The 21,860-nt window shown below is 45.4% G+C and overlaps 1 long non-coding RNA gene across 1 annotated transcript; it reads left to right on the top strand.

Moving 5' to 3' along the window:
• Window positions 1–2,358: 2,358 nt before the first annotated feature.
• LOC131484731 (uncharacterized) lies at window positions 2,359–8,286 on the top strand. Its single transcript, XR_009248422.1, has 2 exons — window positions 2,359–3,694; window positions 7,034–8,286. It is a non-coding gene; the product is annotated as an uncharacterized LOC131484731 (long non-coding RNA).
• Window positions 8,287–21,860: the final 13,574 nt, after the last annotated feature.

Here is a 21,860-nt window from a genome sequence, read left to right as displayed (position 1 = left end):
TATAGTCAATGCTCCACCGGAATGTCTTTTCACTTTGTGCCAAGCAGCATGTGGCCAGGGGTGAGACAGCCAGCCCAGGCCTATTCCCAGAGAACACTTCCTTCAGGAGAGAGAAAGGAGCCCAGGGAGTCCAGCACAGAGGCTCTCGGCACAGGCCCCGTGGCCCCTCTCTGAGCCGCTGAGAGTTGCAAATGCATGGGAGGCATTCTTTGCCATTGGGGCCTTCCTTCTGGAGAATGGGCCAGCTCACTCTTTGAGCTCACACTTTAGCCTAGTGTCCTGGAGATAGTGGTGGATGGACCCAGGTACCCCTGCGGTGTTGGGATAAACACTAACTCCAGCCACCTTGCTGACCTGACCCCAGGGAGGAGCTGTATCCTGTGTGACTGGGGAGACTAGTGAGAGCCTGAACATACTGGGCCACATTTACAAGGGAATGTGGCCGCTGTGTTGTTTCATTAATATTCTTTCTTTTGCACCCTGTGCACACATCACCATGAATCTCACTCTTCTCTATTTTCTCTCCAGATGGCAAACACATCTGGGGTAGAACCAGTCTTTTTCACAGCCCATTTCTGTCCTGCTGTCTGCTGGACCTATGGGCCAGGCAGAACCTTCCAAATAGGACTTAGCAGACCCAGCCTCCCCCTGGAGATTCCAAGGCCTAAACTTGAATGTGATGCTAGGAGCCTCCAGTTTGTCTTCTGGGACCAACCAAGTTCTCCAATCCAGCTTTTTCACAGAGCTGTGAACTTTGCAAATTTTAGGCCATTCCATCCTTATTTTCATCAAGTTTCTTTCATGCACAGGCTGTAAGATTTCAGGGAAATATAAGTTTTCTTGAGCATTGATTCATCACAAATACTCTGAGAAGGGAACACACTCATTAACAAGTTTACCTCCATGTCCTGGTTGTAGTGCCACCTTATAAGTTGCATTGGCCTCATTGGCCAGTCTGCTTCAAGGTGTCCGGGACTTCAGCTGGCGACACACAAGGGCTGGTGGTGATCGGGGCTGAGGGCTGGAGCCACCTGAAGGCTTGTTTGTATTTGTATTTGTGGTGACTGATGCCGGCTATTAGCTGGGACCTTATCTGGCATTGTCACCTGGAATACCTATAGGTGTCCTGTACTTTCTCTCAGCATGGCAGTCTCAGAGGGGTCAGACTTTTTACATGGGGCTCAGCGTTGTAGCTTCAGGGTGGAAACTAAATCACCTTTTGTGCCCTAGCTTTGGAAACCAGGTATGACCCTTTTGCTGTGTGCTTTTGGTTGAAAGCAAGTCCCAAGCCTGCCTAGATCAAGAGGAAAGGAATTAGATTCTACCTCTTGATGGAGGAATGCAAAGTTCTGGAAAGACATGTGGGGTGGGAGGTATTCTTGAGGCTGCCTTTGGAAACACACTCTGCCATAGAGCAATCAGTGAGAAGCAAAGCGCAAAAGTTTCCTATTTTGTCTGTCTAGTTCTACCAGTGAGCACAAGGTTGAGAAGGGCAAAGCCTGGCAAGAGGACTGTCAGGGACAGCCAGTAATGGAAAGGGTGGTGGGTTTCTCATACAGTTGACCATGAAATACCCAAGTGGAGGCCAGAGGGCTCAGGGTCCCTTGATCTGGAACATTGTTTGCTGGTAATACCCACTGTTCTGGACTTTAAATCTGAGCTCTTACATTATGCCATGAAGCACCCCCCCCTTGCCATTTTGGGCCAAAAATACACCAAAAGGGTGGTGATAGCTTCCATAAAGTTACTTTGTGCAGTACTTGGGACCTAGTATGTGTGCAGCAAATGATGCTGTTATCATTGTATGACTTGCTCATAATTTTTTTCTCATAATCTTTAATACAGGAGTGATCTGTCCTTTTTCTTCTTTAGATGTACCTGAAGATGAACTCTATTGAAGGTTTCTATCTGGTTACTGCTGTGAGGATTTAAGAAGTTGACTTAACTCTTACCAGAAATTTCTGAGGCAAGGAATTTTGTGATAATAATTTGAATATTAATAGATTAAATATCTATTCAAATGGATAGCAAACTGCCTTATTTTAAATTCTTTATATTTTAATTACTTTTTTACTGTGTTGTTTTGAGCATCTGGTACATAAACACGTCATATGTGTGATAAACATAATTATTTAAAAAAATCTGTGATTCAAGGATCCTTTAATATCATCTTCCAGGGCCTGTGTGCTGGATGCCAATCCCTGGTCATGTAGGAAAGAGAGTTCATTCCTCCATTATCTGAACTAAAGTGACTAGAAATATCCCAGGGGCAGGTAGATTAAAAAATTAAAAAAAAATGTTTATTTATTTCTGAGAAAAAGAGAGAGGGGGCAGGGGGTGGGCAGAGAGAGACGGGGACACAGAATCCAAAGCAGGCTCCAAGCTCTGAACTGTCAGCACAGAGCCTGACATAGGGCCCAAACTCACGAGCCATGAGATCATGACCCGAGCTGAAGTTGGACGCTCAACTCACTGAGCCACCCAGGCACCCCTCAGGGGCAGGTAAATTTGAGCTAAAGGCCACGTGGCTTATTATAGGACCTAAAAAAATTTTTTTTGTGGCTATCACGTTTTGATCTTTAAATGCCCAGATTCAAAGCAGTAGCTTTGCAGGGGCCCTAGTGTACAATGTGGAATACTGGAAATGGCCACACGTGGGTGTGTGTTCTCCACTGGATACATCAAAGACCAGGGGGACACCGAGGTCTGCCAGCTTCGATGCCAACATCAAGTAAACAGATGGTGCTGGCAATGTTAGCAGCCATTAAAAATCATGTTTTTCAAGAATATTTAATGACACAGGGAAATATGATCCAATGTGAAGTGAATTGCATCAATACTCCAAACTGTACCAACTGTATCTGGTGAATCAGCTGTAATAACACAGGCAGGAGGCAGAGCCAGCCAAACCCTGCTTATTCATTTCCCAGGAAGTGGGAATGGGGAAGAAGCCCCAACAGAAGGTACAGAGCCCTGGAAGGTCAGTTAATACCTGATGGGGCCAGAGTGTGAGGATAATTTTTGTGGGCAAGGAGGAGGCAGGGCTGGTGGGAAGATTAGGGGAACACAGTAAAAAAAATTCACCACTGTAGACAAAGCTTATAACTGTAGACAAGGTTCATCACTGTAGACAAGGTTCATCACTGTAGATAAGGTTCATCACGGTAGATGAAGTTCATCACTGCAGACCAGGTCCATCATTGTAGACAAAGTTCGTCACTGTAGACCACGTTCATCACTGTAGGCATGGTTCCTCACTGTGAACCATCTCCCCATGAGCCTCCCCTATTGTGTTATTCTACATTGAGTGGAGGCCATCCATTGCTGCCCTCTTGTTTGGCAGTTCCTTGAGGCTCCCCTAAAGTCCTGTCTGCATGGTTCTTATTTAAAAATTTTTTTTAAATGTTTATTTATTTTGAGGGAGAGAGAGACAGAGTGTGAGCAGGGGAGGGGCAGAGAGAGAGAGGGAGACACAGAATCTGAAGCAGGCTCCAGGCTCTGAGCTGTCAGCGGGGCTCGATGCGGGGCTCGAACTCACGAAATGCGAGATCGTAACCTGAGCCGAATTCGGATACTCATGCATCCCTGCATGGTTCTTCTTTTTTTTTTTTAGACTACTATTTGAAGGGCAACTTGAATGCAGTCTAGTCCCAGGACTAACAGGTCGGTTTTAATGAATCTACAAGCCTCCAAAGTAAGTTGCACCTGTAATTTTCAATTGTCAACTCTGATAGTTATAAATAGCTTGCTTTGGGCAGGGTTGTTCATCTCCATGGGCTTAATGTATTCATATGAATGGAATCTATTAACACAGATTTGTGTGGCCTTTGCAGACAGGGGTGTTTAATTATTTTCAGCTGTTGGTTTAGGTAGACATAAAAAGAAAGGAAATTGGTTTGCCTTAAGAAGGTGAACAAATGGAAAAGAACAGATTTTGGTGCCAAAGTGATTGTTTTCCATGTGCCATTGGCCCATCATTGCCACCCTTGCAATCCCAGGGTTACCTAAGGAGAGAATGCAGGGTAAGGGGGCTCATATTTTCCTTCAGGGGCCTGAGAACCCAGGGGTTCAGCCACTTCAGTGGTATCCAGGCAGAGGGCATCCTAACGCTTGCTTCTCAGGCAAGTTCCCTTGGCCTCTTCCTCCAATGATTATTAACAGACCTCAGTGTATTCGTTGGTATTTATGTAATTCCTTCTGAGGGAAAACTTTTGGACATTCTTATTAAAAATAAAAACAAGAAAAAGAAAAAGGAAGCTTGTATTACTTTAGGAGGAATACATGTTTATTGTTGAAAATTTGCTTATTGGCCCTTTGCTATAAATCCTTCTGGTTCTTTCCTCTTAATTTATTTTTTAAAGTTTATTTTTTTTAAATTTATTTTGAGAGAGGGAGTGAGCTGAGGAGGGCAGAGACAGAGAGAGAGAGAGAGAGAGAGAGAGAGAGAGAGAGAGAGAATCCCAAGCAGCAGATGAGGGGCTGGAACTCATGAACCGTGTGATCATGACCTGAGCCAAAATGCAGATTCAGACGCTTTACCCACTCAGGCACCCAGACGCCCCTCTTTTTAAACTTTTATTCTGAAATCTTTATAGAGTCACAGGAAGTTGCAAAGACAGTGCAGAGGCTTCCTGTGTACCCTCCATCTAGTCACCCCACTGGTTACATCTTACATAATTATAGTATGATACCAAACCCAGGAAACTGGCCTTTGTCCTATGTGTGTGTGGTTTTATGCTGTTTTGTCACATATATAGATTCCTGAAAGCACCAACTCAACCAAGACACAGACCTGCTCCATCACCACAAAGATCCCCGTGTTCTTCCCCTTAAATCATGCTGCCCCGTTTCCCCACCATCCCTAACCCTATCAACCACTAATCTGTTTTCCACATTTGTATTTTTATTTTGAAAAGTTATGTAAATGGACTCGTGACCTTTTGAGGCTCCAGTGTTTTCTCAATGGAGTACAAAGACCCATCCAAGTTGTTGTGTGTACCCACAGTCTATTGCTTTTTATTGTCAAATAGTACTCCATTGTGATGGGTAATTTTATGTGTTAACTTGGCTCGATCAAAGTATTGACCCAGATATTTGGCCAAATACTATTCTAGATGTTTCTGCCAAGGCTGTGAGGGTAACATTTCAATCAGCAGACTTTGAGTAAAGCAGATTATCTTCCATAATGTCAACAGGCCTCACCCAATCAGTTGAAGGTCCTTTTTTTTTTTTTAATGTTTATTTATTTATTTTGAGAGAGGGAGACAGAGAATCATAAGCAGGCTCCTTGCTGTCAGCGAAGAGCTCCATGTGGGGCTCAATCTTAAGAACCTTGAGATCACAATGTCAGCCAAAATCAAGAGTTGGATGCTCAACAGACTGAGCCATCCAGGTGCCCCACAGCATCTGGCTCTTGATTTTGGCTCAGGTCATGGTCTCACGGTTGTGAGATCGAGCCCTGTGTCAGGCTCCACACTGAGCACGGAGCCTGCTTGGGATTCTCTCACTCCCTCTCTCACTGCCCCTTCCCCACTCACTTGCATGTGGTCTCAAAAATAAATAAATAAACAGAAAAAAAGTGAGTCAGAGGCTTAATTGATTCAGACACGCAGGCACCCCCAGTTGAAGGTCTTAATAGGAAAAAGAAGAAATACCTGGATTCTCCCAAGAAAGAGAGGCCTGTCTGCAGGCTGCCTTCAGATTTGAGTTGTCACATCTACTCTTCCCTGATTTTCCAGCCTGCCAGCCTGCTCTGCAAATGTCAGCTTCCAGTTACCTGAGCCAGTTCCTTCGATGCTTTTTCTCTCCATATCTCAGTGTCTGTGTCTGTGTCTGCGTCTGTGTCTGCATTTGCATCTGTGACTGTGTCTGTGTCTGGAGAACCAAGATTAATAATCCTTACTATGGTTGCACCACACTTTGTTTAGCTATTCACCCATTGAAGGACATTTCGATTACTTTGCTCTTGGCTATTACATACAAAAAAGCAACAATAAAAACTGTGTATAAGTTTTCTCACCCAGCGTGGAGCCCAGTGCAGGGCTTGAACTCATGACCCCAACATCAAGACCTGAACTGAGATCAAGAGTCAGGTACTTAACCGACTGAGCCACCCAGCACCCCCTGTGTATAACTGCTGGGTCATGAGATAAGTGTGTGTTTAGTTTTTAAGAAACCACCAAATGGTTCTCTGGAGCACCTGCACAGTTTTACATTCCTACCGGCAATGGATGAGAGATCTAGCTTCTCCAAATTCTCACCCGCATTTGGTACTGTTGCTATTTTTTTAACTTTATCAATTCCAATAGGTGAGTTGGGTTAGCTCACCTTGGACTTAATTTGCACTTCCTTAATGGCTAGTGTTGTTGAATATCTTTTTATGTGCTTATTGCCATTTGTATTTTCTCTTCAGTGAAATTTCTTTTTCTTTCTTTGCCTTTTTTCTAATTGGATTGTTTTTTCCTGTTGAATTTTGAGAGCTTGATATATATATTGGTAATGATAATAAATAATACATAATATAATTAATATTATAATAATATAATATAATATATAATATAATTATAATATTAATATTATAATATTAGTTATATTATATTATATTAATATAATATTATATTCCAGATATGAGTGCTTTGTTAGATATGTGGTTTGCAAATAATTTCTCCAGTCTGTAGTAGGCAGAATTTCAAAGATGTCCTCCCAGAATTCCCCTTTCCCTGATTATTCCATCAAACATTAGCCTGGGTACTGCTGTGAAGAGACTTTTCAGATGCAATTAAGGTTGCTAAGTGGCCAACTTTAAAATAGGGAAGATTATCCTGAATAATCTAGATAGGCTCAATGTAAACACAGGAGCCTTTTAAAGTAGAAGAGGAAGCGGAAGAAAGAGAGAGAGACGGCAGAGAGAGGGAGAGAGGGAGGGAGAGAGAGAAATGGAAAGTGGAGGAGGAGGAGGAAGAACAAGAAGAGGAGGAGGTCAGAATGATTTCAAGTGTGAGAAGGATTTGATTTACCATTGCTGACTTTGAAGATGGATGAAAGACACGGGACCATGAGCCAAGGAATGCAGATGTCTAGAAGCTAAGGATGATCCCAGTCTGACAGCCACAAGGAAATGGTAACCTTTGTCGTACAACTGCATGGAACTGAGCTTGGACAACAACCAGAATGAGTCTGGAAGATTAATTAGCAGAGCCTCTAGAAAGGAACACAGCGCTCCTGCTATGGCAAATCTAGAGCAGAGAAACCAGCTGAGCCTACAAGCCTTCTGACTTCAAAACTATTAGATAATAAATGGGTGTTGCTTTAAGCTGCTGCATTTGTCGTAATTTGTTATGGATGCAATCGAGAATTAATACACAGTCTGCAGTTTGTCTTGTCATCCTCTTAACAAGATCTCTCCCAGAGCAAATTTTTTAATTTTGATGAGGTTCAATCTATCAATTATTTTCTTTTGTGGATTGTGCTTTCGGTGTCAAGTTTAAGAACTCTTCCCCACGTTCTAGGTTCAGAAGATGTTTTCTTATGTATTCTTTGAAATCATATAGTTCACATTTTACCTTTGACTAAGTGATCTGTTTACGGTTAATTTTTGTACAAGATGTGAAGTGTTGGTTAAGGTTCTTTTTTTGCCTTTGGTTATCCAATCACTTCCACACCAGTTGTTGAAAAATTACCCATCGAATTGCTTTTGCACATTTGTCACAAACCAGTTGACTGTTGTTGTGTGGGGCCATATTTTTCTTTCCTGTTCTGTTCCACTGGTCTACATGTCTGTTCCTCTGCCATTAACACATAGTCCTGATTACCATAGCTATATAATAAGTCTTACAACTGGGTTGAATGACTCCTCTCATTTTATTCTTTTTCAAAATTATTTTAGCTGTTCTAATTCCTTTGTTTCTCCACAAATTTTGGAATAAACTTGCTTATATTTACAAATACCTTGCTGAGATTTTGATAAGAGTTATGTTAAATCTGTACATCAAATTGGGGAGAATTGACATCTTTGCTATGTTGGGTATTACAATCCATGAATGTCGTGTGTCTGTCTGTTTTTTATTTTTATTTCTTTCAGCAGCAGCTTTCAGACCTTGACATGTAAGTCCGGTATATCTTTTGTTAGATTTATACCTAAGTATTTCATTTTTAAAGAGATTGTAAATGGTATTGTATGTTTAATTTTGATTTCTGTGTATTCATGCTAAGATATGGAAATAGAGTTAATTGTCCTTTGTAGATCTTTTATCTTGTGACTTTAATAAAACTGTTTTATTAGTTCCAGGAGGTTTTTCGTTTGTTTGTTTTGTTTTGTTTTGTTTTGGAGTATGTGTGTCTGGTAGATTCCATACATGGAGACCCTCACGTCGTCTGCAAAGAACAATACTTTAGATTCTTTTTTCTGATCTGTAAGCCTTTCACTTTTTAAAAAATCGTATTTATGTATGTATGTATGTATGGATGTATGTATGTATGGATGGATGGATGTATGTCTTATTGCCTTAGCTAGAACTTCCAGTACTATGTTGATAATAACAGTGAGGACAGACATCCTTACCTTGTTCTTGACCTTAGGTGGAAAGTGTTCAGTCTTTCATCATGAAGTTTGATGTTAGCTATGGTTTTTTGATAGATGTTCAAAGCTGAGGAAATTCGCCTCTATTCACAGTTTTCTGAGAGTTTTTGTCATGAGTAGGTGTTGAGTTTTGTCAAATGTTCTTTCCGCATCAATCGCTATGATCATGTGATTTGTCTTCTTTCACCTATTGATGTGGACTACACTGATTGGTTTCTGAGTATTGAACCAACCTTGCATCTCTGTAATAAACCCCACTTGATCATGTGGTATTCTTTGTGTGTACTGCTAAGCCTGGTTTATTGATACTTTGTTAAGAATTTCAGCATCTATGGGCACCTGGGTGGTTCAGTTGGTTAAGCGTCTGACTCTTGGTTTTGGCTCAGATCATCATCTCATGGTCCGTGAGTTTGAGCCCCACATCGGGCTCCGTGCTGACAGTGCGGAGCCTGCTTGAGATTTTCTGTCTCCCTATCTCTCTGCCTCTTCCCCATTCTCTCTCTCTCTCTGTCACTCTCTTTCTTTCTCTCTCTCAAAATAAATAAGCTTTAAAGAAAAAAGAATTTTAGCATCTGTATCCATGAGTTCTATTGGTCTGTGGTTTTCTTTTTTTGTACTGTCTTTGTCTGATTTCATATCAGGTAATACTAGATTCATAAAAATCAATTGAGAAGTGTTCCCTTCTTTTCTGTTTTCTGGAAGAAATTGTGGAAATTTGTGTTAATTCTTTTTTAATATTTGTTAAAATTCCCTTCACTGAAATAATCTGGGCCAGGAGGTTTCTTCTTAGGGGGTTTTAAAATTAAGAGTTAATTTCTTGATTAGTTAGTCTGCACACTGACCTGCTTCTAAGCCTAGAATCACCACGGGTCTGCCAGCTGTAAATGCAGACCGAAGCAGGGCCATGGGGCCGGTGACTGACACGCCTGGAAAAAAATGTGTTTGTGCCCTGAGTGTCCAGACTGGAGACTGGACCTTGGGAAGATTTCAAACAAATCAAAGTACTATCTTCCCTTGATGTATACAGTGGTTGACTCCTGGCAGATTCAGTGTATTTGAAACTGTAAAAAAAAAAAAAAATACACAATGTTTACGTGTCAAATGGAGTTCGGTTCAGGCTCAGGTAATACTGAACAGATTTTCACCTACACGGATGTCAAGGAACATGTTTAAAAATCATGTGGGCGGTGGTGGGATTCTCTGTGTTATGAAGGAGTGTCCCCAAGGAGACCTTACCCCCTTGCTAAAACCACTTGCATGAATGAGATATTTTGGAAAGCATAAGAAGTGGGCTGCAGATACCACAGCCTCTGTTGGGTAAAGGGACACTTCTCTCTTTCCCTCTGAGGACACGTGAGCATTCTAGAAATCTAGACACTTGTTTTTAAAGTTCATTTATTTATTTGCCGGGGCGCCTGGGTGGCGCAGTCGGTTAAGCGTCCGACTTCAGCCAGGTCACGATCTCGCGGTCCGTGAGTTCGAGCCCCGCGTCAGGCTCTGGGCTGATGGCTCGGAGCCTGGAGCCTGTTTCCGATTCTGTGTCTCCCTCTCTCTCTGCCCCTCCCCCGTTCATGCTTTGTCTCTCTCTGTCCCAAAAATAAATAAAAAACGTTGAAAAAAAAAAAATTTAAAAAAAAGTTCATTTATTTATTTTTGAGGGAGAGAGAGAGAGAGGACAGGCAGGGGAGGGGCAGAGAGAGAGGGGGACACAGAATCTGAAGCAGGCCCCAGGCTCTGAGCACAGGTCTCTGTCAGCACAGAGCCCGACACGGGACTCAAACCCACAGATGGTGAGATCATGACCTGAGCCAAAGTTGGCCGCTTAACCAACTGAGCCACCCAGGCGACCCCCTCCTTTTTTTTAAAGTAGAAATCTAGACACTTCTGAGGCCCATCCAAAATTAGTTATTTTGAAACACAACATGTTACAATGGTTTTCCTGGACAGGTGATGTTTTTCTTCTTATACTGCTCAAAATAAGAAAATGACTGTTGTGTTCCAAAACAACAACCAACGAAAACACCCTCTGAAAAAATGGGTGCTTTAGATGGCCAGCTGCTCGTAGCTCCAGCACTCATATAAATGCTGCCAATTTTTAAATTTGGGGGCGTGAAATATATGTTTTACGAGCCCCAATCACCACATGGGCAAAGGCAAAATTCTGTCTTTGGCTTCCTTGGGTCACCCTGTGTTGTCAAAAAACTTCTGATCCAGCATCTGGCTGCAGGTGGCATGACAAGAGAAAGTGCTCAGGCTCATTTGCTGATCAGCAGTTCTGGGAACCCTGAGACACTCTGATCCATAGGGTTTCGAGTGTGAAAGGATAAGGGGACCCTGTCCTTGGCCAGGCTGGGATATGTGCCCATCCTCAGTAGGTGTCCCCAGCAGGGACTGGGGACAAAGCTGGGAGACATTCAGCCTGCAGCTTCCCAAACTCCTTCCCAGCCAAGAATCCAGACCCTCATCAAAATCCTACAGGAAAAAACAGGCAGCAACCTCTTTGACCTCAGCCACAGCAACTTCTTCCTTGGTATGTGTCCAGAGGCAAGGGGAATAGAAGCAAAAATGAACTATTGGGACCTCATCAAGATAAAAAGATTCTGCATAGTGAAGGAAACAATCAACACAATGAAAAGGCAACTGGCAGAATGGGAGAAGATATTTGCAATGACATATCAGATAAAAGGTTAGTATCCAAAATCTCTAAAGAACTCAACAAGCTCAAAAAAAAAAAAAAAAAAAAAAAAAAAAAAAAAAAAAAAAAGAACTTACGATACTCAACACCCAAAAACCAAATAATCCAGTGAAGAAATGGGCAGGACGTAAGTAGACATTTTTCCAAAGAAGACATCCAGATGGCTAATAGATACATGAAAAGATGCTCAACATCACTCATCATCAGGGAAATACAAATCAAAACCACAGTGACATATCACCTCACACCTGTCAGAGTGGCTAAAGTTAACAACTCAGGAAACAACAGATGTTGGTGAGGATGTGGAGAAAGGGGAACACTTTTGCACGGCTGGTGGCAATGCAAACTGGTGCAGATACTCTGGAGAACAGTATGGAGGTTCCTCAAAAAATTAAAGATCGAACTACTCTCTGACCCAGCAATTGCACTATTAGGTATTTATCCATTAGGATATAGGAGTGCTGATTCGAAGGGGCACATGCACCACAATGTTTATAGCAGTGCTATCAACAATAGCCAAAGTATGGAAAGAACCCAAATGTCCATTGACTGATAAATGGATAAAGAAGATGTGGTATATATGTACAATGGAATACTCCTCAGCAATCAAAAAGAATGAAATCTTGCCATTTGCAACAATGTGGATAGAACTAGAGGGTATTACGCTAAGAGAAATAAGTCAACCAAAGAAGGATATGTGATTTCACTCATACGTGGCATTTGAGAAGCACAATGGATGAACATAGGGGAAGGGAAGGAGAAATAAGATAGGAACAGGGAGGCAAACCATAAGAGACTCTTAAAGACAGAGAACAAAATGAAGGTTGCTGGAGGGGAGGTGAGTGGGGGGACAGGTTAAATGAGTGATGGGCTTTAAGGAGAGCACTTGTTGGGGTGAGCACTAGGGGTCATATGTAGGAGATGTATCACTGGGTTCTATTCCTGAAGTCAAGACTACACTGTGTGTTAACTAAACTTGAATTAAAAACAAAACAAGAATCTAGACCCTCTGGGAGCTGATTCTTCCCCACCAAGAAATTAGTTTGCATAATAAAAGTTCAGAGCTTGAGTTTAAAGGCTTGGCCTGGTGATACCTGGGGAGGAGAATATGTAAGGAGCGGGAAGTTGGTTGCTCACAGGAAAACACCTTCAAGTGATGAAGTCCTCCTGGAGCATCCATCAGCCATGGGCTGTGCTTTTGAAGCACGCCTAAGAGCGACAGCTACCTGTGCTCCAGCTGCCAGTCCTGGCTGCTTTCTATACCACCCAGCGGCGAAGCCTGCGGTAGAGCTGTGCTTTCCAGAAACTTCCAGAGCCAGTGTTGTGAGACCTCCTGTCCCAGGGAAAGCCCTCACCCAGCCACGGGGCTTCCCCAGCATTGCAGATCTGAGTTCCATCAGGGGAGTCCAATATTTCTCCTGTGTGAGGGAGTAAGAACCCGAGGGCCAACACAGGCCCCTCGGTGAAGCAGGCCCTGGGCCGAGCCCAGCAAGTAGAGAGAATGGGTTGGTGCTCAGGCTGAGAGTGGAGGCTGCATGGCCCTCCTGCACCCTCATTTTCGGTCAGAAAACCTGCCTGAATCATGTACTGTCCTCTTGGGGCTCCTGAATCGTGTACTGTCCTCCCAGAATGCTTTGAAGACAGAGGTGGCCCTAAAGGGACTTGGGGGGCCTTAGACCACCCACATACTCTCCTTCCCATCAGTGGCCTGGCACATCTGAGGGACACTCACTGGATAGCTGCAGCTCTCCACTTCCTGGCGTGGCAAGCTGGCATTTCCTGTCCTGTGGCAGGTGGGGCATGTGACTAGTTCTGCCTGGTGAGTCATGAGCCAGAGCGAAATAGTTAAGTATGGGTGTGAGACCCTCTGGGTGAGTTGTGAGCCAGAGTGACACCGTTAAGTATAGGTGTGGGGCCTTCCGGAGCCCTCTCTCCTCCAACATTGGGCCACATTGGAGGTCAGGTCCCTGAGTGGTCCCAGGGAGCACCAGAGGTTGGGGCTACAGTTTCAAAATGAAGACCCTCCCAGCCCTGGGTAACTATGGGGTATTTGGCAGGGAAAGCCAAGCCAGAAGAATCGGGCGTCCAATATTACTCAGAGAGATGAAGCACCTTGCCAAAATGTGACGTGGCTAGAAGGTGGGGAATCAGTCTTTGAACCCCAACGTTGCCAGAGGACAGGTGTCCTGCCTCCCAGCCACTGACCTGTGGTCCCCAGTGCAGACAGCTGTGAAGTCGTGATTAGGAAAGGGCCCCAGGGTTGGTGACAGAAGCTGCTTTCTGGAGTGCCCAGCTCTCTGGACACATAGTGGGTCTATACTTACTCGGGGGCAGAAGACACGCCTGGCAGGAGGACTGAGTGCCATTGAGCACTGATTCCACGCTTCACCTCAACTCTGTGCAGGCAGCACTCGCCCCACTGTGTCACAGAGAAAGCCTGTAGGTCGGAGCGTAGCTCAGACTGGGCCAGCCCATGTCACCTCTGCTCACTCTCTGGCTTCAGCCCTGCACCACAGGAAGTGGGAGCGACTTTAGGCAATCATTGCCCGGGTTAGGAGATTCCTCTCACATGGCTAGCTATGACATGGGTCTAATCCATTATCGAGGCTCCGCCTGGGCAGGAACCCAGGTGGGGCTGTGCAGGGGAAGGGTGACATGTTTGGGGTGGTTGGCAGGGCAGAACGAGTAGCGTAGGCACGTGGCTTCCAACACGCTGCTCAGCTCTGATGTGTGCACGGGTTAGCTAGACTCTTGTTGAGAGGAAGATTCTGGTTCGGAAGTCTGGGATGGGGCCTGAGACTCTGCATTTGCTCCAAGCTCTCAGGTGGTGCTAATGCTGTTGGTCAGCATCCCAGTTTGAGGAGGGAAGGTGAGGTGTCCCGAGCTCCTTCTAAGAGCGGTGAGTGCTGGTGGATGGAGAGCCAGGCGCCTCCCTGCTGCAGGTCCCCGGTTGTCCCTGGAGTGCCACTGTTGGTTTGCAGTGTTCTAGTGATGGTAATAGCTGGTAAGAGACTTTAATGCTAGGCCCTGCACAAACAGGTTTAAGAATAGCCTGGATTTTATTCTGGTCTCTGAAATTTCTCCAATTTGGCCACAGAATAGGTCGTCAGCTCCAAAATAAGTTTCATTTTCTGGCATATTGAAATAATTAGAAATAAGGGATCCTTTCCTGCTCTTTTTTTTTCTTTAATTTTTTCCTGTTTTTATTTATTTTTGAGAGAGGACAGAGCATGTGTGGGAGAGGGGCAGAGAGAGAGGGAGACAGAATCCAAAGCAGGCTCCAGGCTCTGAACTGTCAGCACAGAGCCCGATGTGGGGCTTGAACCCACGAACCATGAGATCATGACCTGAGCTGAAGTCAGCCACTTAACCAACTGAGCCACGCAGGCACCCTCTGCTCTTATTAAATAAAGACGAGAATGAAGTAGGTGATCCAAGGCCAAGGCATTGTGGTAGGTAGGAATTCTAAGATGGCTCCTGGGATCCCTGTCCCTGATGCACACACCTTGTCCAGCTATTCAATCCAACACTAATCTAGGTGCTACCATGACAGGGTTTTGAGGATGTAATTAAGGTCTCCAATCAGTTGCCTTTAAGGAGAAGAGATTATCGCGGGTGAGCCTGGACTAATCAGGGAGAGATTTGATGTGTGGGAGAGATTCTGTGTGACGGAGATTCTCCCTTGCTGGTTTGAAGGTGGCAGGTGTGTGTGTGTGGGGTGTGTGTGTGGTAGGGATGCGTGTGGCATCTAGGAACTGAAAGTAAGCCCTGGCCGACAGCCAGCAAAGAAACAGGGACCCTCGCTCGTCCTGCAACTCATTCATCCATCAACCTGAATGAGCTTGCAGGTGGAGTCTTCCCTAGAGTCTAGAAAGAGATGCTGCTGTCTAATACTTTGATTTCAGTCTTGTAACAAACATCCTGGGGCAGAGCACCCAGCCACTCCAGCCAGGGCCTTCTCACCTGGTAACCTCTAAGCTGACACATGGACGTTGCTTAAGGTATGAAGTTTGGGACAATCTGATGTACTGAACTAGAGAACGAACGCAGCCACAAGAAGAGATCTTTAGGACCTTAAGAGCACATATGTGGTAGAGCTCTGTGCCCATGTGAGAGCAGTGCTCACCTCTTTACACTGACTTTATGGGTCAAAATTGTCACACATCAGGTGCTTGAAATCTGAAAGGCATAGTTTTTCTACCTTAAAGCTAATTTTTATTGTAAAATTTGCTCTGTCTCTCCCTCTTCTTATATGGGTGCTAACCGCATCGTGAGGCCACCACTCTCGTGACCTCACATAAATTTACTCACCTCCTGGGGCACCTGGGTGGCTCAGTCGGTTAAGTGTCTGACTTCAGCTCAGGTCATGATCTCGCAGTTCATGAGTTCGAGCCCCACGTTGGGCTCTGTGCTGACAGCCCCGAGCCTGGAGCCTGCTTTGGATTCTGTATCTCCCTCTCTCTCTCTCTGCCCCTCCCCTGCTCACACTCTGTCTGTCTCTCTCTCAAAAATAAATAATAAACATTAAAAAAAAATTAAAAAAAAATTTACTTACCTCCCAAAGACCACACCTCCAAACACCATCATTCTGGGAGTCGGGGCTTCCACATATGAATTTGGGGGGAACACCAACATTCTCTGTAGAAACAGTTGCTTAGATAAGAGGCATACAACAGCGTTAATGCCCAGACATGTTGGGGGTAGCATTTCACACAATGGCTCTGAAGAAAGACCCCTCAGAGGCACATATGTGCTCCCCTGTGCTCCCCACACCCATCAGCGGAGATCTCTGACCTGCCTGATATCAGACTTTCAAGACTCTGAAAACATCTCAGTGATGGGATTTGAATGGATGATCTTGTCAACCTGCAGGCTCAACACAGTTTTCAAGTAGCCCAATATCATTTTTTATTATTGCTGCTTCATAATTACCATGATAATTATGTGTTTAAAAATGTGTATTTATTTATTTTGAGAAACAGAGAGAGAGGGAGAGAGAACATGCATGTGCATGAGTGGGAGAGGGGCAGAGAGTGAGTGAGAGGGAGGGAAAGAATCCCAAGCAGGTTCTATGCTCAGGTCAGAGCCCGACATGGGGCTCGATCCCACGACCATGAGATCATGACCTGAGCCGAAATCAAGAGTTGGACGCTTAACCGACTGAGCCACCCAGGCGCCCCAATGATTTATGTATTTTAATGGGGGGCGAGATGGCTGATTTTGGGGAGAGTCCATGTTTTAATCTTTAATTCCAAGTTGAAGTTTCCCAAAAGAACTGGCTTACTTTTAGGGAGAATACTTCAGCCCCTCTTTGCCACCTGCAAGTTCATCTTTCTTTAGTCCCAGTTCTCTGGCCTATCAGAGGAAGTTAATGACCGGACCTAGATTTAGGGGGGGTTAGTTGTGAGGGATAATTTCAGCAACCCATGTCCGGTGCTTGATTGCACATCACTGAGGGATCTGTCTAGACTCATCTTCAGGCAGAAGGCCGGGGAGAAGTTGGGAAAGGAGTGAGCAGACGTGCTTCAGCTGGGAGTGACGTGACCCAGTTGGAGAGGTAGCAAGTCCCATCTACAGCGAGGTGCAGAGGCCTTGCTGATTTAAAGGACCACAGGGACTGGAAAGCAGGAACCCCATTTCAGAGAAGGGAGCCTGGGGGGCCAAGATGAGGGCTTCGGTGGTGGACTGGAGGCAGGTGGTGACGAGGATGGAGGAGGTGGGCCTGATTGCAGGGCCTCTGGCCAGGGGCCGTGGGCAATGGAGAAATAAGGAAACACAGCAGAAAGGTGTGGCTGGAGGGGGCTTCAGTTAGGCTCCAGACCTGGTGTATCGGATGTGCTGGGGACAACCAGCTGGAGAGAGCTAAAGTCTGTTGCGAAAAATGTCTTGAGCCAGGGATAGAGGTGAGGATGGGCTATGGAGAGCCACTGGTGACTATACTTTCTAAAACTCATTTTTGTTATCCTTCCCCGTGGACCCTCCCCTTCTGTATCAGTTTCCTGTGGCTGCTGTAACAAAACACCACAGACTTGGTGGCTTATAATCACAGAAGCCACCTCTCATGAGAGGTCAAACGACCTCTCATCATGACCTCTCATCGTTTTGGAGGTCACAGGTTTGAAATGAAGTGGGCCATAGGGCCATCTTGGCCCTGAGGCCTCTAGGGGAGGATCCTTCTTTGCCTCTTCCAGCTGCTGGTGGTGGCCAGTGATCCTAGATGCTCCTTGGCTCCCAGATGCACTACTTGAATCTCAGCCTCTCTCTTCACATGGTGTTCCTGTGTGTCCTTGTCTCTTTCCTCTTCTTATAAGGACACTGGGCCTATTGCTTTTGGGCTTCCCCTAAGGCAGCATGACCTCATCATAACTATTATGCCTGCAAAGACCCTTTTTCCAAAAGGACACATTCTGAGGTCTCATGTGGGCATGAATTCAAGCCAGTATACCTTGCTTACAACTTACATTTCAAGCTCCACATCAGCAAAACGTGGCTACTAATTTTAGGGCCATTATTGCACAACTACATGATAGTATTAACATTTGCATGCATAGCGCCAGGCAATCTTGAGGTCAGGATTGCCCGTTTGTGTGATAGAAGAGTAAAGAATGTAGGTTAGGGGAGCCTGGGTGGCTTAGTCGGTGAAGTGTCCGACTTTGGCTCAGGTCATGATCTCACAGTTTGTGAGCATCAGATCCTCTGTCCCCTTCTCTCTCTGCCCTTCCCCTGCATTCTCTCTCTCTCTCTCTCTCTCTCTCGCTCTCAAAAATAAATACTCTCTCTCAAAAATAAATAAACATTAAAAAAAGAGTAACACAGGATGGTTCTGATACTTTTTCTCCACCTAAGACCAGACACACAACTCAGTGCCTTTCTAGCTCCCCCAAAAGGAGCCAGTCACACAAAAACATTACGCACCACAGAAATTCCACCACAAATCCTCTGGGGAAGGTATGATCCCCAGTCCCTCGCTGGCCCATCCACACTGGTCCCTGCAGCCTGGTTCTATTTCTGACCCCACCCCACCCCAGCCTGGCTTTGGCGGCTGGTCTCATCCTCCAAGACTTCCCTCTCCCTGAAGAGATTCTCACGTTCCTCTTCCGTTGAGTGGAGTTGGGACGGGAGGCCATGTCCCTGGTCCCCCTTGCATCTAGATGGGGCTCCTTGGCCGGTTCTCACCAGTGAGATGGGAGTGGGTGAGGTACGGGGTTTCTTCTTGACTCAAATGGTCGTCTGCTGGCCAGAGGCCGCCACAAGTTGGAAGGATCCTGGACACTGAGATGCCACGTGGAAGGTGGCCTGCTGAACGCTTTCATTGAATGGCCTGTGAGCAAGGAAAATCTCTGGTGAGAAGCCACCAAGCCGGGAGGCTTATCAGCCACAGCACTGCTGTTCCCCTCTCATGCCACCCCCTGACATGACTGGCAAGTCTTCATGCCTCGGTTAGAGGGGAGTGAGTCAGCTCCGCCCCCACACAGCCCAGCCCCGTGGTGCTCAGAGGGACACCCCTGGAGCAGGCCTCTCCTTAGAAGGTGCCAGGTAAGAGGACATCACAACTCAGAACTCTTCTGGAGAAAGTTATACTTAGGTAGATATGGCGCTTCAGGATAACTAGGGATGTGCGGGGAGGGGACAATCCTACAGCCTCAAGGGCCGGAAGACTGCTCTGCGTGACCCAGTCCTGCTCTTCTCTAAAGCTTCCAGGGTTCCATCCTGTCCCTCGGAAAATACCTGCATCACCTTTATCCCTAATGTGACCTGATGTGACTAATTCCATTCTCTAACGGAGCATGGGCTGGAGTATCTTTTTATTTATTTATTTATTTATTTATTTATTTATTTATTTATTTATTTTAAAGGCATGCTTCATGTTCTTCACCTGCCCACCTGAAACATTCAGTCCCAGGTACAAGACTACGGTATGTGAGCAAGGCTTTCCACCCCATCTCATCTGGACCCAGGATCCGTCCCAGGGGGTGCTGTGTCACCAAGAAGCCTCTTGTTAGCACTGCAAAGCATCACTAATGCACACAGCGGGTGCTCGTTTCAACACACCGCTGTGATCAAAAGCCTGTGGTTTTGGATCCCAACGTCCATTTAACGTGACGTCCTCTTAACGGTGGCCGCTTTTCCTTTACGCCAAACGGTGCTTTAATATATTTTATAAGGCGTCAACCAGTTCTGCGGGCAATTTTATTCACTGGTTCATGCATTCAGCAAGTATTTATTGAGCAGATAGCTTGTCCCAGGAACTGTTGGAGTCCTGGGGATCTGGCAGAAAAGAAACCAGACCGCCCAAAGGTTGTTTTCTCCTCCCCTACTTTGTAATTAAGTTGTAACGAAGTTTACAGTAATTCTTCTTACCTTCCTGTTTGCATTCTGCAGCTGTGTTTGACACCGTGAGAAGGTGACTCCTTCAGAGCCTGGCGGGTGGGGCCTGGGATTGCCCCTCTACTCCTGGGTTTTCCGTGGGTGCTGCTGCGGCCTGTCTGTGTATGCCAGGTGCCTCGTCAGTGAGAACCAGCCAGTGAATGACTTGCTTTTTTTAAAATTTTTTTAACGTTTATTTATTTTTGAGACAGAGAGAGACAGAGCATGAACGGGGGAGGGTCAGAGAGAGAGGGAGACACAGAATCGGAAGCAGGCTCCAGGCTCTGAGCCATCAGCACAGAGCCCGACGCGGGGCTTGAACTCACGAACCGCGAGATCATGACCTGAGCCGAAGTCGGACGCTTAACTGACTGAGCCACCCAGGCGCCCCAGTGAATGACTTATTTGTATCCATAATACATGACCACTTTGCATTTTGCAAATCAGCTCATGTCAGTGCAGAGTAATCACACCGTGTTTGGTTTATCAGCTACTTAAACCAGGTGGCTCCGTTTCCAAGGCAACAGCATCCTGGTCCCTCTTCCCCTGAGGCTGCTTCTTCCTGTTCTTCACCTGTCCATTCATGACTCAGCATCATTAGGTAGAAGAAAAAACATGCTTTGGGGCAATGTCCTGTGAGCCCTGCCTGACTGCTGAGGACAAGGGAAGCAAAGGACTAGATTTGGCGGGGAAAGGACAGTAAGGCCACCCACCAAAGCCCAAGGCAAAGCTTCTATTTGTTTCCATTTCAGAACAGAACCACTGTCATGAATTTTCCTGAGGCCCGTCCTCACTCTTAAAGGGCTGGAGTGTAGATACGCTGGCATTCTCACATTTGCCTTTGCTGATTTAGAACTGAAAAAGATGTATATACTTTTAAAAAACAGAATGTGATTATTCTAGCTGTGATTACACAGCCAAAACCATTTTTCTCCCATATGGCTGGGACTCCGTCACGGGGCACCCCTGGTAGATGGAAAATGTTTTTGTGAACTTGAACTGACTTGGGTTAATTTGTTGCACCAATGCAATTTTGCAGGCACCTGGTTCTATATAGGTGACTAGGGTTCCAGTTCCCCTTTTATATCAAAGTGTTAGGAAGGAAAGGTAAGGAAAATCTTGCTGCCATAAAAATTACTTCACTCACTTTGAATTGACAGGTCTTTATTATATATTTTTTAGGTTTACATTTCCTGATGATGCACACAATGCATGTCTACCTTTCAAAATATGAAAATCAGCGAAGCACCAAGAAAAAGGTAAAAATCTCATATAACCTTACCTAGCATTTGCATTCTTACCCATTTTATTTGGGGCTCCCTTAAATCATTGTTTTTCACCTTCCCCTCTATCTCTTTAGAGTGATAATTCTTTACCTTTTTCTCCTTGGAAGTCTCCTGACTGCATTTGCCATCTCTGCCAATTTTTTAAAATGTTTATTTATTTTTGGGAGAGAGAGAGAAAGAGAGAGAGAGAGAGAGAGAGAGAGAGAAGGGAAGGGGCAGACAGAAGGAGACACAGAATCCGAAGCAGGCTCCAGGCTCTGAGCTGTCAGCACAGAGCCCAACGCGCGGCTCGAACTCATGAAAGTAAGATAATGACCTGAGCCGAAGTCAGACGCTTAACTGGCTAAGCCACCCAGGGGCCCCACATTTGTCATCCTCTCTTAGGATGTTCTTGCTGTTGCAACTCAGGGAGGGAAAGTGACTCCGAGGCCTTTCCTGCAGAGGTGAGCTTTAAGCTAAGTCTATGTGGAACTCCCTCCCAGACTCCCAGGGAAGGCAGACCTTGTTATAAAAGGACATTCAGGGCAGCTCCCAAGGACAGAAAGAGAGGATGCTCAAGGACCTGGGAGGACACACCATAATAACAGATGGGGTCTCTGGGAGGCAAGTGCTGGTTTAAGTGCTTGACAAGAATGGACTGGATGACCCGGCAGGTACTGTGATTGTCCTATTGCAGGTACCATGGGGAGGGTGTGAGAATGGCTGGGCACCCAGGGGGACCTCCAGTTATAGCCTTTGGCTGGCTGGGATGATGCCCTGCCTGTGAACCCTGATGTCAACACTCTGGTATGGTACCTCAGTGCATGGCAAATAGTGAGGACCTGATGGTCATTTAATGGCTAAATGTATGCTTCTTCTAAATATCATCAATAATTGTCGTGCTTGGGTGGCTGAGTCCATTAAACATCCAACTTTGGCTCAGGTCATGATCTTG

The sequence above is a fragment of the Neofelis nebulosa genome, chromosome 9, assembly GCF_028018385.1.
Source record: "Neofelis nebulosa isolate mNeoNeb1 chromosome 9, mNeoNeb1.pri, whole genome shotgun sequence".
In the NCBI taxonomy this organism is placed as follows: Eukaryota; Metazoa; Chordata; class Mammalia; order Carnivora; family Felidae; genus Neofelis; species Neofelis nebulosa.
This window is presented reverse-complemented; position numbering and strand designations above follow the sequence as displayed.